This window comes from Ciconia boyciana, chromosome 9 (genome assembly GCF_034638445.1).
Source record: "Ciconia boyciana chromosome 9, ASM3463844v1, whole genome shotgun sequence".
NCBI classification, from domain to species: Eukaryota; Metazoa; Chordata; class Aves; order Ciconiiformes; family Ciconiidae; genus Ciconia; species Ciconia boyciana.
Window position 1 is genome coordinate 18,627,980 of NC_132942.1, and position 15,424 is coordinate 18,643,403.

General features: G+C 42.0%; 1 protein-coding gene across 1 annotated transcript in view; it reads left to right on the forward strand.

Annotated features, from left to right (window-relative positions):
• KCNIP1 (potassium voltage-gated channel interacting protein 1) overlaps window positions 1-15,424 on the forward strand; it is a 420,579-nt gene that overhangs the window by 75,625 nt on the left and 329,530 nt on the right. The window lies entirely within an intron of this gene.

Consider the following 15,424-nt stretch of genomic DNA (forward strand, 5'->3'; position numbering starts at 1 on the left):
GGAATTGTGATTCAATCGTTGTACATCATTACAGCAAAAGCTTTGTTGCTGGATTCGTTGCAGATGAAGTCACTGAACTATGATTATATTTCAGAAAATGAAAGGGGACAAAAATAAAAAGGTAATAAACCAAATTACTAGATGTCTTGAGGGACATGATTATTACTGACTATGTTTTGTATCATAAATGTTCTGAAAGTCTAGCAGTTTAAATTACACATCCATGAAGGCAAAACTCTTACTGGTATCAAAATCTTTATTTTGCTGCTGCTGTTATATTCTCTCTGAAGTTCCAAACTGGCAAGAAAAAAGCAAAACTGTCTTTTAATGATGCTTCTAAAAGATAGTGTAAAACTGTTGAAATACCATCTCAAAAAAAAAAAGTCATCTGGGCATTTAAAACTTTTTCTTTACCTTAACGTTACTGTTATTTAAGACAATGCTCAAACTCTATGCCCATCATGGTACTGCATTGTATTTTGTACTCAGATTTGAAGCAGAACGGATAATTAGATTAAATTAGTGTAGATCACTCAACAAACAACCATTAGGGAAAGACCTCCCTAACCTACGTTTTCCAGGTGGGTAAGCAAAGGCACTGCAGGTGAGAGGCTGCACTGGGGCTATAAACGATGAGCCACACAGTAAGTGTTGAGGGATCCTCTAGCAGTGACGGTATCTGCAGGCACTTAGTCTGCAGTAACTGGGATCCAGCTGTGAAGCGACCTGATGTCTAGCATGACTTACCCTTTTGTCGGGGCTGGAACCATGTGTTCTTTTCCTTCTGCCCAATAGTGTTTAAAAACTCATGTTTCTGTTACTAAAATATATTACCATAAAATATCACAGCCTGCCATAATGATGTTAAGTGCTTGCCTTGCTTGAGGTGAGTTTATGGACAACCCACAATCCACATGTGAACACCCGGTCCACATTCTCTGAAACGAAGCAGTGAGTGCTGCTGCCATGTACACCGAGCAAAGCCGGTGCAGGCTGGAATAAAAGCGCCTATAGGTGCCCAAGAGGGCTGACCTTGGAGAATTTAGATCATAATACTTTCATCTGCCTCTATAATATTATATATTATATCATAATATATAATATTAATATAACAATATATTTCTATCATCTATGTTATATATTATAATATTATATAAAAATATAATAATATACAAACATTATCTACCTAACATTATACAGATAGATAGGGAAACCAACTTTTGTGGTGTTTTCTACTTCATTTAATATATCTATATATGTTTATTCTGCACGCATCTTCTTGAAGAGCATTGGTATATGCATGTGCAGGGTTGGCCTCTCTTCATTCCCCTGTAAGAGATTTGAAGGTGAGGTTGCCTTTTCTGATGGCAAGGTTGGAAACCATCTTTGAGGCCCTTCTGTTTCCTTTGACCAGGTTCATAAAGTACAGAGAAAAAGGGTGCATGCTGATGGCATACGAGCGCCATGTTAGAGGGGTTCCCCAGGCAACCCACCATCACTTGGAGCCCGCTGCAGCTGTGTGCAATGCCCCAGCCATCCTGGGAGAACTGCTGCTTTCCTGGGAAGCAAGGCAAATAAGATGTAGTTGGTTGGACAGTAGTGTTGTAACCACTAACTGGACTGGAAAAGGATGTTTTGCCATCATATTGCTGAAGCACTGAAGTTCATAAATTTGTGTTTTGTGATGTGTATCACTGCCTCTGAGCTCCAGTTCCCACAAGCTCCACGGGCGGTGGTGGTGAGGGGCATTCCTGAGCCCCTGGCACTCAGCACTTGATAACAATTTTCTCCTAATTTGATGTGGCACAGTGGAGAGCTGCTGCTGGGAGCAGTGGAGCAGAGCTGGCTCCTGTTCCATATCAAGTGCCACCTTCTCCTGTGACTGCAACTGGAGGAAACGCTTAAAAAGGGAAAGACACTAACTCAGGGCTGAGGGAGAGGGGAAGAAAACAACCAAACTAAAAATTATGACTTTGTAATGGCAGGTCTGAGTTTTTGCTGGCAGAATATAAATAATGTCAGTTGGGATGAGGTTAACCTCTCAGATATGTGAGTGACACGAAGCGGAGTTTGATTTTGGCTGGTGTGCAGTGCCAGCCCCTTCTGATGCCTGGCAGGGGGAAGCCAGGGGAGTGAGGATGCAGGTTTGCATTCAAGACTAAGGTTAAGTCTCATACTCTCACTCCATAGCTGTACAAAGGGGTTTGCACCTTCGCATGAGTGTTGTGCTGACGAAGGACTCTAGTTTAGCAAATTTTGACATGGGGGGTCTTGTCCCAGGGGAGCAGCAGCACTGAGAGCTGGAGGGGCTTTTCTGTATGCGGAATAGTTTATTTTATATAGAGCAGGTCAGAAAATGCTGCTGCTTCTCTCCCCTTTCTCTCCCCCCTCAAATGCATTTTTCAAAGCTGGTAGAATCTTTCATGAAGAAGGTCCATGTCTGACCAAACTTAAGTATCTGAGTTTTGACCTTTTTGTGTGTGTGTTTTTCCTCTTTCCTACCTGTTTTTCCCTTGTTTGCATGCTTGCTTTTTCCTCAGTGGAAGAAAGAGAGACACAAATGATTTTGTTCTACAAAAGATGCCAAATTGTTAGGTGATTTTGCTTTTGTAACAAAGGCTGTTTTAATAGTGTTTCATGGAAAGCCTTTATTGTTTTTAAATCTGTTCTCGCACAGCAGGATAGGGCTGCTGCATGCCTGCTGTGATTATTCCAGAAATCCTTCAAGTTTCAGTAGTGCTTGCAAGAAGTGGAGCTGACTTATACCCCCCATGCCAGGTAGACTGGCTGGGCTAGTGAGTCTGTAGATAAATACGTGGTTTGGTTTGCAGTCATCTCTGTTGTTTATTATTTGTGTTAAAATAATTTCTTATGTAGGTGTTTGCTCCAAGAAAGACATCTTTGACAAGGTATCAGGTCTCTTTGAAGTCTTAAAAGTATTGACAAAAATATCATGTCCTGACCAAAGCGTTCTCAGCCAAGGATTTTATAAGGTTATAGTTACAGTTGGGGACAAAAAAAGGCAAATTACATGGAAGCATGTGTATTATACATATATATATATTTATATAAAAGTATATGTAAAAGTAAGCATACTGCCCCTGGACACGGCTGTAGTCCCCCATGTGCAAGGAGCAGTCCAGCAGGACACTTCCCCAGCTCTGAGCCTCTGTGGCAGCTCTGTGTGGCCAAGGCACTTGGTTCATACTTGTTATTTTACCATTCCCAAGCACAGAGCTGAAAAGTGTCAGCATGAGCACAGCCACCAACACAACATTGCAGGGAGCAGGAAAGCTCCATGGAATGTACTTTAAGGAAGTTTAAAGAAAACCTTAGATGATATCTGGCAATCCTTAGTGGGATGACTTACAGCAGCTGACTAAAAAAGAAAAAAAAAAATTAGAGTTAAATATATTTCTGTAATTCAGCTTGTGTTTAACAAAGGAGCTCACCAGCTGGGGATCTCTTGTCCTTCCTGTGTGTTGCCTCCTAAACCCAATGGGATTTAGTGGTTAGTTGACTCAAAATAATAATGTGTAGGAGCAGCAAACTCTCACCTTTTCTTCTACAGAAGACAGTCTCTTCTGTCTCAGAGAAAAAAGTGTAGCCAGGTTTGCAAAGCCGTACACAGAGTGTAATTCCTTCCTGACCCCTCTAATGTATGCCTTGAAGCATGATACTTTGTTGACCTCATTACTTCGTCTTGCGTAACTAGTTATGCTCACAGTTATACAATTACCCAGGCCTTTTGAAATTCTGCATCTACAGGATTGGTTTCAATAGCCATAATAATGAATTTTATAATCCTTTGGAGAACAGCAAGGTTAGGAGATTAATGCAGAATTTGATGGTGAACTATTTTAAATAACTCAGTAAATTATCTCAGCAAGGACATAGAACAGAAATAAAATGCCACTCAGCTGTCTTGATTTTTTTTTTTAAATGTTGCTTATTTCTTGAGATCTGGTTCAGTCCTGTCCTTCCTACTCTATAACCTTTCTGCAGCAATAAGATTGTGATGTAACTTGCTTCTAAATCTCCTAAAATAAAGGACCTCATGTTTTATATAGAGCTGTTGCTGTGGCTGAGATGTGAAACCTAGCACCCTCCAAGAGATCAAGTGTCCCCCTGCACAGTGTCCACTGTACAGCTCAGGTACCACACACAGCAGACTTTGACAAAGATGCCATGAAAATCAGTACCTTGTTACGAAATAAAATGTGATGCGTACATGAAAGAACAAGTTTGCAGTGTAAGATGTTGAGTCTTAAATAAAAATTTATTACCAGCTAAGTGTAAAGGGGAAAGTATTGATGACAGTGATCAATACATGAGCTGTGGGGATGGATGTTCTCATCACTGAAGCTGCCACCCTCCTTATGTCATCTCGCTTGGTCTGGAAATCATGGGGTGAGTGGTCCCCGAGCCCCTGGGCCCAGACATGTCCCCTGGTTTAGGGTTGGAGTACATTCTAGGAAGCAGCTCTCCCTCATCAGGTTGAGAAATAGATTCTCAGGCTCTTTGGGACAATCGTCAGTGGTGAACGTATCGAGAAATGGGGGAAGAAGTGGTGATGAGCAGTAGTGGTGGTTCAGCCCAGGTCAGTAGTTGAGGCAGGGAGGAAGCCTGACACGGCAGGTACCTGTTAGTCTGGCAGTAGGAAATGAAAGTGGAGATACTTGTTTCTGAGCTCTTGTCATGGCATGCTGGCAAATACCAGTCCGTTCTCAGTACCCTACCAGCTGGAAAATACTGCTATTTTCAGTATATTTGTAGGTAGAAACACAGAAATTTAGCAGATGGTGGGAAGTCATCATTCTCAGATCATATGGTCATATTCTTAACTGAAAGAGATCGGCTTTGAAACAATGGTGTTACACCAATGTACAACAGCCAAGAGAACTGACTAATCAAAAGTCACAGGCTGGAAATGGGTTTGGGTGTTTTTTTCTCTCTGTAAGGTTAAATCTGTAACCCGATGCAGCTTTTCCACTTGCTGTATATGGTGTGCTTGATAGCTAAAATACAAAACATTGAGGCAGTCATTTGTAGGCAGCTTACCTTTTTCAGTCAAGCCAACTATGGTGATGTGTTCCTAGAAGCCCCACTCGGTAATGTGCAGCCGTTGATTCTTTGAGGGCTCCTGTGACAACTGAAAGCAGGGAATGCACTGGGTGCCTCACCCAAAGCAGTTGTCTCTAGGTCAGAGCTGAAGAATAACTGATTTTCAGATGGAGTGGCACTTCTGAAAGTATGAGGGGAAAAGTTGGAAATAACGAGGGATGCTGTCCTGGGTTTCTCCTGCTTTCTTTGGAGTTGGGGTGTTCTAAATCTTTTTTTCCTATGCCTTGATTAAAATACAAGGAAATATGGAAACAGTAGTTGCAGGGAGAAAAGTGTAGATATTTCACTAGAATATACAGAAGCAATGTTTACATCTTGGAATTATTTTTCATTCAGAATATCCCAGCAACCTAAGAGGAATTCATAAAATGTCTTAGTTTTTCTGCATTTTCATTTTTTTCCCCAAATGTGCTTTTTGGTTGTGTTTTGTGTCACAGCTCCTTCAGACCAGGAGGACCGATCTCTCATTGTAGATATGTAAGCAGTAATGTTCTCTCATCTCTCTTCTTGTTGAGGCAGGTATTAACAGGTTGCATGCTGTTTTCTTGTGCGACTGTGGTGAGTTATTTTCTTAGCTTCGATTTGAATACATAGTTAGATCTCACAGAGGAAAGTTGCACCATTTCACATCAATGGAATCACGGGGGAATCTTGCGTGTTGTCTTGTAAGTTTTTCTGTTTCTGACTCATCTCAGAGAGATCTACCCCACTGTGCGTTCCTTAAAAAAAATAAATAAAAGGGAGATGTGCAAATAGCAGAGGGCTGCCAGCCTAGCCTGGTTATGGCTGGATGAATAGTGCAAACTGGCACCTGGCTGGCGTGCTGCGAGGCAGCCCCGCAGCGGGGACAGTTAGGACTATCAGACTGCATGGGGCTGGCATGGCTGCCCAATGTGTCTGCGCTGATGGGTGAAAGCTGTCAGCAATCTCCTTGTGGTTTTGCTGAGTATGGCATTGATAAAAGGTTGTAGTAGCCAAATGTTTCTTCATTGCTCGTCATTGCTGCTCACACCAGCAAGTAAGGGGAGGGTGTGCATGAGATGGTAAGTGAGAAAGGTGGTGATATTACCTTGTTGCAAGGAAATGGGGGGAAAATGAAGTTTGAGGGAAAGGTGTAGGGAATGAAATGCAGGTTCTGTCCATGGCTGCTGCCAAAAAGTTTGAACGAGTCTGTGCACTGAATGGTCAAGACCTCTATGCAAAAAGCCACAGGGTCAGAAAGACTGTTGAATGAGCATACCTGCTGGTGCGTAATCAATGGCAGTAGAAGGGGCTGGGACCATGGCTGTAGCGGGTGGCAGCTGAGTCGCTTTTCATATGCCAGAGATCTACAGAGTAGATAATAAAAAAAGATGTATTTTCCAGTTTGTCTTAAAGGTGTTGGATCCTGCCTGTCTTGCTGCAGTGTGCTACGGACTCAAAGCATCTGCTCTGGTCAGTAAGTGCAGGGAGGAGACCTGGGAAAACCCAAAGCCCTGGTTTAGTGGTGGAAATTGCAGTTTGTTTTGTAGTTGCTGCTGTGTCCAGTTCTACTCTGTGGTGCTGGAAATGCCAGATTTCAGATGCCACCTCTGCTCTATAAAGATGTATGATAGCTTGGCCTATACAATTAAATTTGTTTCTGTAAATCTTTGGTTGCATTTCCTTCATAACTGGAAATGAAACCCTGTTTGGTGGTAAGAATTCTTCAGTTCAGAAGAGGTTGGTGGCAGCTGGATGAGGTCACGCCACCAGCCATGTTTTGAAGACGACTAACTTTTTGACCAGCTTTTCTGTGGATGTTTAAAGGGCTATCGAAGATATCAGTTAAGCTTTAAAGTGTTAACGTATGCCTTCCCAAACCTCAGTTATTGCTCCTGCTTCTCCCTTGCCAGCACAACCTGACCTGGAGGCATCAGAATTGTGCTGCTTTAACTCTCTTCCAGTGTAAGACAGTAAAATACCTCCATTTTGGATACAATTATATCAGCGTAGCCATGTTTCTGGAAGTGTATCTGTTCTCATGCAAGAGACTATTGAGCTCAACTGCTCTAAGTCACACTTACACTAGGATAGCTGTACTCGCTGCTAATTTAACTACGTTAGCTTTAAAAAAGAAAGATTACGTTGCTTGTGTAATCATGCTTTTTAACATAGACCAGGCCTGAATAATCTGTCTTTGGGGATGGAAAATAGCATCGGTATAATGACAAGCAGTTTTTAAGAGAGTGAATCCAGCTTGTTTCAACACTGATATGAAAAGTGAGATACACTTTCTCAAATACACTTTTCAGATTTGCATAGTACATCTTGGATTGCTGCTTCTTACTTCCTCTTCTGGTTTTTAATCTCTGATATCCTCATCTCACTTTCCCTGTCTTTGCTTCGCACCTGGACAATGTAGCAATTTCCAGTCTACCGGGGTGTATGTATCAGGGACACATCTGAGTAGAAAAACAATTTTCTTGTCCCCATGTGGTCCCTATCCCTATCAGTGAGTCCCTGCTATGGTGTACTATGTGAAGCAGCTCATGCTCACCATCTTAGTGATGTGATGAGGAAGATGATAATAGGTGTCATAACTGATGAGTATCAAAACATATCCAAAAGCTAGAAAGTAATACAAGTTTCCTTTAGCAAGTACAGTGAGACCTTGGATTCTGTGCCAAACCAGCAATTCTTGACGACAATGGGAACTGCCCCCAAAATATTCATTTTTCTTTCTGTGGCTTAAGCCACTAAGTGTTGGTTTGAGATTTCATCTAAACTTCAAAACAGAGCTTAGCTGAAACTGCGGAACTGAACCAATTAATTTAAATTGCGAATTTCATGTGCTTTAGGTTAAAAAATGTGCTGATCTCCTGGGATCTGTTGAAACTTGAGAGTTCATATACTTAGGGAATCTTCTCCAAAGGCTGGCTGAATAAACGGGTAAACATGAGTTTCTGCTATAGAAGTTAATGAATCTTTTGTTTCACCGTTACAACTGAAAGCAGATTTCAGAAAATCACTAATAACTTGTTTTCTGATGGGGCAGAAGAAGCATCAGGATACTATCTGTGTCAAATGACCAAGTATGCTGCACATTTGATAAATAACAGAAATCTGCACTTTACCAGCATGTTGTGAAATAGGCTTCCTCCAAAGAGTTCAGCAGTAGCGCAGGAGCCAGCTGAGCTTGCAGACAGAAGGCACGGGCTGTGTTCACGTGCCTCTGGACAGTGAATTAGTGTCCAGGCAGCCTGTCACACGCAATGTTCTGGTGGGTATCAGTTTTATCCTGGCAGTGCCATACCTTTCCAGCAGTACTTCAGCATTTGTGCTCCAAGCCTCTTGAAAGATGGGCTTTCATCTAATTTTTTTCCACTTTTTTTTTGGTCGTCCCTGTCCCTGTCCCCCCCCCCCCGCCCTGGTAGCTTAGTGCACAGAGCAGCAGTAACACACAAAAAGTTGTACTTTCTTAGGGCTAGAAAAGATGTCTTAGCCCAATGAATGCAGGCTCACATCACTCACTCATGTCTCTTGCAGTAACACTATTGTACTCCTTTTCATTAACTTACAAAATGATTGCTGAAGTTTTGTGCAGAGCCAGTACACCAGTACTTGTCTGCATGGCTGCTGTGCTATTGCCTCCATGGCAGCGGTGCCTGCCAGCTGGTTTGGCCCTTACCCTGCAAGGTCAGAGGTGCTCTGAGCTGGAGCTGTAAATTGCACCAGAGCGGAGCAAGGAGGAACATGTTGGTTTTCTACTCCAGCAACCCGATGGCAGTGAGGAACTTCTCAAACTCTTGGACTAATGTCACCTCCTGTGGATGGTCCTTTCTGCAGGGCTCTTGCAGCCTGGCAAGGAGGAATGTTAATGGATAGGCTGGGAATTAATTTAATGGCTTTCCTTTGCTTTGCATCTGGATCGGGGACGGTGGGAACACCACTTTGCTGCTTGTTATGGGGGAAAATTTAAATACGTATTTGTGAGATTACCAGTTTCAGTACTACTTAGAGGCAGTAAAATGGGGCTCTTATTCCTGTATCAGGATCAAAACTGCCAATGTTGCATTTGGCTTATTAGACTGGTTTTGGGATGCTCAGAATGGTGCAAATAAATGATGCATGTTGGCAGGTGGGAAAATTATATTCAGTTGCTTGTATGGTAGTGTTAGAGGTGTTATGTCAGGTGGCCAAAATGATTTTCAGTCTCTTTGTGCGAGTTATGTAAAATTTAGTAAAATCTATAACTTTGTATGGGCGCTCTCTTATAAATATTTACAGAGTTTTCTTTTTGTTTTGTAAATAAAGTGAAGAAAAAAATTGTTTTTCTAAGAGATGGCTGCATTTCATCAACAGATTATCTGTTTATGTATTTTAGCATTCATTTATTAGAAAGCGCATACTTAAGACAAAAGATATGGCCATAGTGGATCAGATTTTTCCAAAGAAAAATTTTAATGCATTTATTTGCATCACAAGTCATATCAAATATTTTTTTTCTCATTATTTGCACATGCAATTGCCACGAACAAATAGCAGAACTGCTTGGTGTTGACACAGGAGTTGCAGAGATGCTCGAACCTTTGCATGAACAGTCAGGTACATTCTGAAATGGTTTTCCTGACTTCGTAAGGTCACTTTGGCTATGCAGAGGATTATATAAATCTGAACTTTTATTATTACAACCCTTTGTTCACAGCTCCACCAAAACTTTGGAATAGTTTTTCAGAACTAACTTGTAAGACAGCCACAGTAATTGAGGTCAGATGAGCCATACGTTTGATGAACAGCATGCTAGGAGCTGCATTAAGTGGTCAGTATCCATCTGGAGATGAGTTTTTATCGCAGGCCTTTGTTGCTGAATAATTAACTGTGCACTTGCCTCTGATGGTCACTGTTTCAGAGAAGTGGCTCCTGGCTTCTGAATGGACTTCAGCAGTTTTTCCTTCTAAAAGAAAGGTTCTGATGATCCGCTTTTATGTTTCATGAAGGCTTTTTTCCCCCCACTCTTTGGCAGCTAGCTAGCTTAGGGGGAGGGATAAGTTTTGATTAAAAACCTCTGTGAATGCACATCGCAGGAGTTCTGGCTTCCTGGGAGCCAGCGCTGCTAATGAACAAATTGGTGCAGCTGACAGAGGATAAACTACCTGATTTTTCATCATCATCTTGTTCTTCTGTAAGGGAAACAGGTTGATGGTTTGTAGGTAAGACAAGATTCATTTGTTCCTTTGCGTGCAGCCAGGCCACTCTTTGGACATGAGGAGACACATGCCTGTCCGTGTCACTGGGTTACCTATAGATGTGCTCCTGAATGCAGCCTCTTGGAAGTCTTTGTGCAACTAAAGCTTATTTTTTCCTTTTAGCTTGTCTTTCTCACATGCCAAACATGAGACTTTTAGATTTATCTGTCTTACCATTCTTTATGTAATGTGACTTGGTCTGTCAAACAAAATCCATTGCTCATTCCCTTTTGGAAATGCTGGCTGTGGTGGGGGTATGGGATGTGTTCATGCATGCAAAGTCAGACAAAATTTCTAAGTTTTTGCTGCTTCATTGTTGCTGTGGGAATTGCAAGAGGAGAGATGAGAGAAAATATGTTGTACTGCAGCAGACTGCAATGCTAGAAATCTTTAATTTGCCAGTAATCGTGGGGTTATTTAACCAGTCTGATAAAACAAGTATAGTTGTATGTTGTCCCTTTTTGTGTACAAGCATGCTTTGTAGCCTGTTAGCTTGGTGTTCGCTGCCTGTTTTCTTCTCAGCCTTGTTTCTAGATTGTCTTAGATTTTTCTCAGTAGTAAGATGCCGAGCTTTCAGGTTATGTAATGTCCTGCATGTTCCAACATTAATTTTTGCTGAGTTTTTTAATCCTTGGTAAACAAGCAATGTGACGGTTTTACCTGTAAGGAAGTCTTGATCTCAGAAGATTCTGATCTTAAAAATTACTTCCTGAATGAAAGAGCTGGGCAACTGTTAATGTGAAATTAAGGAAAAAAAAAAAGGCCAGTTAAGTGTATGCACTAATAATTGAGGTAAGTTGTGCCACAAGATGACATGCCACTGAACAGTCCCTCTTTGTAACAGTCATAGAATATGAGTAAATGAAGTGAGCTTCAGGAGAGACCTGTGCACTTTCTTAGAGTGACAGATTAAATTGTGCTAGAAAATCCCAAAAGGTAATTTTTACATCTGTTATTTATTCATGTAGTAACGATGACAGGTGAATTTAAAAGAGCAAAAGCAAATTCCTTCCTTCTTTTCCAATCCGACCTACCATTCCTTATTCTTGTTCATGCAGTTCTAGTAACTAAGGGTCTCTGGGGGTCTATGAATAATCAGCTCTGGTATCTGGGGGTGTGGGTGTCATCTTTGCCCTTTCATTTCTGAGACAAATCATACTTTAAGCGAGAGAGGAAGATTAATGCTGTCATAATTTGTGTTGATAGTTGTGGCTGAGGCACATAGTAACAGAAAAACTCTACAGCCGTACCTGTCAGAGGGGGCTGTTCACTGCAGACACATGAGGATCTTACTTGGCAAGGCGATGGGGAAGGTACTTTGTGGAGCTGCAGATCCAGAGTCTGGTGTAAGGCTCCCTGTCAGCTTCACTTGTCAAAAATTGCTAGAAGCTGGAACCTGCAGAAAGCAATTGAGTAAAGGTTATGTATGATTATTTCATAGCACAGCTAAGTTAAACAGCCTTCCAGCTCTTTGTTCAATATTAATGATTCACTTCATCTATACAGGCATGGCACTGCTTCAGAGTAATTTAATTTTTTTTTATTTAAGGAATGTTTCCTCTTTTATTAAAAATCCAGGGTACATTTGGATTGTTCTATCAGTGTCCTCTTAGGTAGTTAACATATTTCTTTCTGTGTGGGGAAACCTCAGATGAGTGATAAGGCATCGCCCACCAGAAATTCTCCTGTTGGATATCTGTACAAACACCATCAGCCAGTCATCTGGTGACAGCGACTCCGCTGTTTCCTGTGGCATCTGCGAGGACAGAGGATCATCTTAAACTCTTGAAGCCCCAAACCCCAGGCAGCTATGTCCAGTGCTGGCCTTTAAAAGACAGGAGCTTCTCACAGGGTTTAGTATTTTTTCTTTGCTATGGCTGCTGAGCCAGGAGGAAGACTGTTACTTTTTCTTCTTTGAAACTCCATTGCATGTTGGGTCTGCTGCATAATAAACCATACTGCTGTTCCTACGAGCAATACAGGACTAGAATATTTGTGTTTGAAATACGGATTCTGCTGCCTGTAGCGTGGTGGTACTTTGAATTTTTAGAAGCTGTTGGTGTGGAAAGCGTATAGGATTTTTAATAGTTTCCACTGTATACAGAAAGATGTTTTGATCTCTGTGACTTGTTTGGGGCCATACAAATGAGTTATTGCCTGTGAACTCTCATTAACTTTCCTAACAGAGTTGCATTTTATACCTTTCACTGCCAAATGAAATTCTTTGGCTCTCCTTAAAGGAGCAGCTTAAACCAGCTGAGTCTCTTTTGGAAACCAGCTCAATCTTCCTGATGTGAGAGTATCAAATACTTACAGTAAGACTCTGCAGTTTCTGTTGTCCTCTTATTAACCCAAGTTTAGTACTGATATAACTATTGATTTCCAGTACTGCCTGGCTAAGCTTGGAGGAGTGGGGGGAGCAGGCCAACAAAGAGGGGAAAAAAATCAGCCTGCCACATCAAATTGAAGTGAAGATTGTAACAAACACGTGAAGTGCATGAAATGAATGACACATCAGGCTGTCTGTCTTAATTCACTGAACAGACCCAACCTCATGCAAAGAGTCTCCGCACACATCTGCTTGTGTTACTTTTTCTTTTTGTTAGTCACTGTAGGGCACTGGACAAGAGGGTGGTTTCTATCCCTTGGATGTTCTTTGAGGCAGAAATAATTAAAATCACTGTTTCTGATCTCTGGAGGCCTTCAAGCTAAGAATGCAACTCTTTCACCTTTTCATGCAACTTAAAAGCAGGCAAGCTCAAAACTGGAGGCTTATATGAGCATCGTCATGTCTAGGAAGACAATTTTCATTGTCAAAAATGGGTAGTGAAGACCAGAAGTATTTTGGTCAACAGGAGAATAGCCTACCTATGTGTCACACACTGCAACCAGATAAGACCAGGAGCTGCCTGTGTCTGGGGGTCCTGCCATAGCAAAGAACTGATGAGATGAGATATGACTGAGTGTTTCCACTGGCTGAGGAAAGCAATAAAACCATGCTCCCTGCTAACGTCATACAATGAAAATAATCCCTGCTCGCAGCAGATTTGGAGATCAGTATGACTCTGCACTGCTTAGATACAGGAAGGTATTTGCAAAGGCTAATTTGAGCCTGGTGAGACTCATCTCTCCAGGGGCACCTCTAAAGAGAGCGAAGGATGAGCAGCCCCTCTGGAGAGGGACTGAGAGCAGGAGCCAGATTTAGCTGGTGTGAATCACCCTCCAGAGCCGGGCTCTGACCATTGGCTGTGGAGAGGAGTCTGGAGAGAGCCTCCTTGTTAGGCTAAAGATAACCTGTGTGAATACCCTTCTGTTTCTTAGAAAAAATCCACAGTGCCTAGATCCATATCTGTTCCATATGTAAAATGGAGCTATTCAAACACTCTTAACCTACTATTACGTTATTTTCAGAGCAGCGGGTCCACAGAGGGATAACCACCTGCCTCTCATGTCTGCTTCTGTAGTCTGACCTTCAGCCCAAGTGATGGAGATGTGTGCTGTGGTGTGCAGATCCCCCTCGGGTCACACAGAACGGGACTTTTTCCTCTTCTACAAAGAGAGGAAATTTTATGCAATACACTGTGATCAGTCACTTTTTTTAACTATGTCAAGTGCTCTGAAGTAGAGGGACAGAGTTAATATTGTTTGTGCAATGCTGTTTCCATCCCTTGTGAGCCTGCATTATGACACAGCCTTCAGTTACGTGATTACACAGTATTTTTTCCACGGGGCGCTGTTCAGTGAATGGCAGCTTGAGCTTGTTCAATATTTCTCTTTGTGCTCATCTCTCAACGCGTGTGCCCCCCAAGCTGGTTTCTGCACATCCTCTGCTCTCAGCTGCGTGCCGTTGTAGCCTCCTCAGAGGCCTCCCTGCGTCTGTGCATGAGATGCTCTCACTGCACGCAGCACACGCTCAGGAGCTGCGTGCAAGGTGTCCAGCAGTCAGAGAAATAGTAGATGATGTCATAAATCTGTGAGTGTGCTGTATCATCAATAACACTGCATATATATTTGTGAGCAGAGAAAGAGTTCAGCTGACAGTAACATATGTTTTTGCAGTAACTTAATTTCATTGTAAAATCCACTGTATATTTAGACATTAATTGAAAATGTTATTTGAAGTCTAGTATTAAGTATGTCATTTGACTTTCAGATGTGATTAACTGAGAGAGCTACCTCTCTGGCCTTTTATTGCTCACCCACGGGAAATACAAATTCTGTTTGTCCTATGCAAAGTCAATGCTTGACTCTGCCACTCGCCGTTGCTTAGGGCAAACCCCTTTCTATGGATCCTAATGAAGAGGAGGTGCAGACAGCCATCAGGCATTGCTCTCTGCTAGCTCACCCCACCAGCCGTCATGTCAGTAAATTCCTAGAGCTGTTTTGATTCCCAAATTCCAGCCAAGAATCCAACTCTGCCATTTCAAATTCTAACGTCAATAGCAGGGGTTTGAAGGGGTTTGACAGAGTGGAAGTATGACCTTTTTTGTATGCCAAAGTGAATGTTTGTGCATTGTTTTTTTGTTGTGGGTTTTTTTATTTAACTACTTCTCCCTTCACCAAATCCAATAGCCAAAAAAGAGGAAAGTTGAAGTAACAGTCCCATCACTTGCAACCCCCATATATGATGCCTTTTGCTCCTACCTATCCAAACTGCTGCTCTGAATTCAAGTTCCTCCGGTCTCCCCTGGAGGTGTTAACGAAGATGCGTACCTCTGCACTTCCATGTATGTCCTACCAGCTCTGCTTCTTTCTTAATCCTTAAAATGGGGAAGAATTTTGCAAACTCCATTATAATGTGAATATATGCTGCATGGAGAACCTGTGGTCTTTGGTGGTTTGCAGTTACTGTATGTGTTTGTACATGTCCCCTTGAAGAGCTCAGCTGGACCCCTGGCAGGAAAGTTGCCTGTTCACCTTGTCACGGCCCCTGCTCTTGGTATCAGTCCCATCACTAACCCCGATTGCTTTGATTGCCCGTGCTTGCTTCTAAATGCTAACAAACCTGCACTGCCACATTTTACTTATCAGTAAGGCAGGAGTTGTTTCTTTACTTTTAGAAAAGGGTTAATTGATTATATTGACAAGCTTGC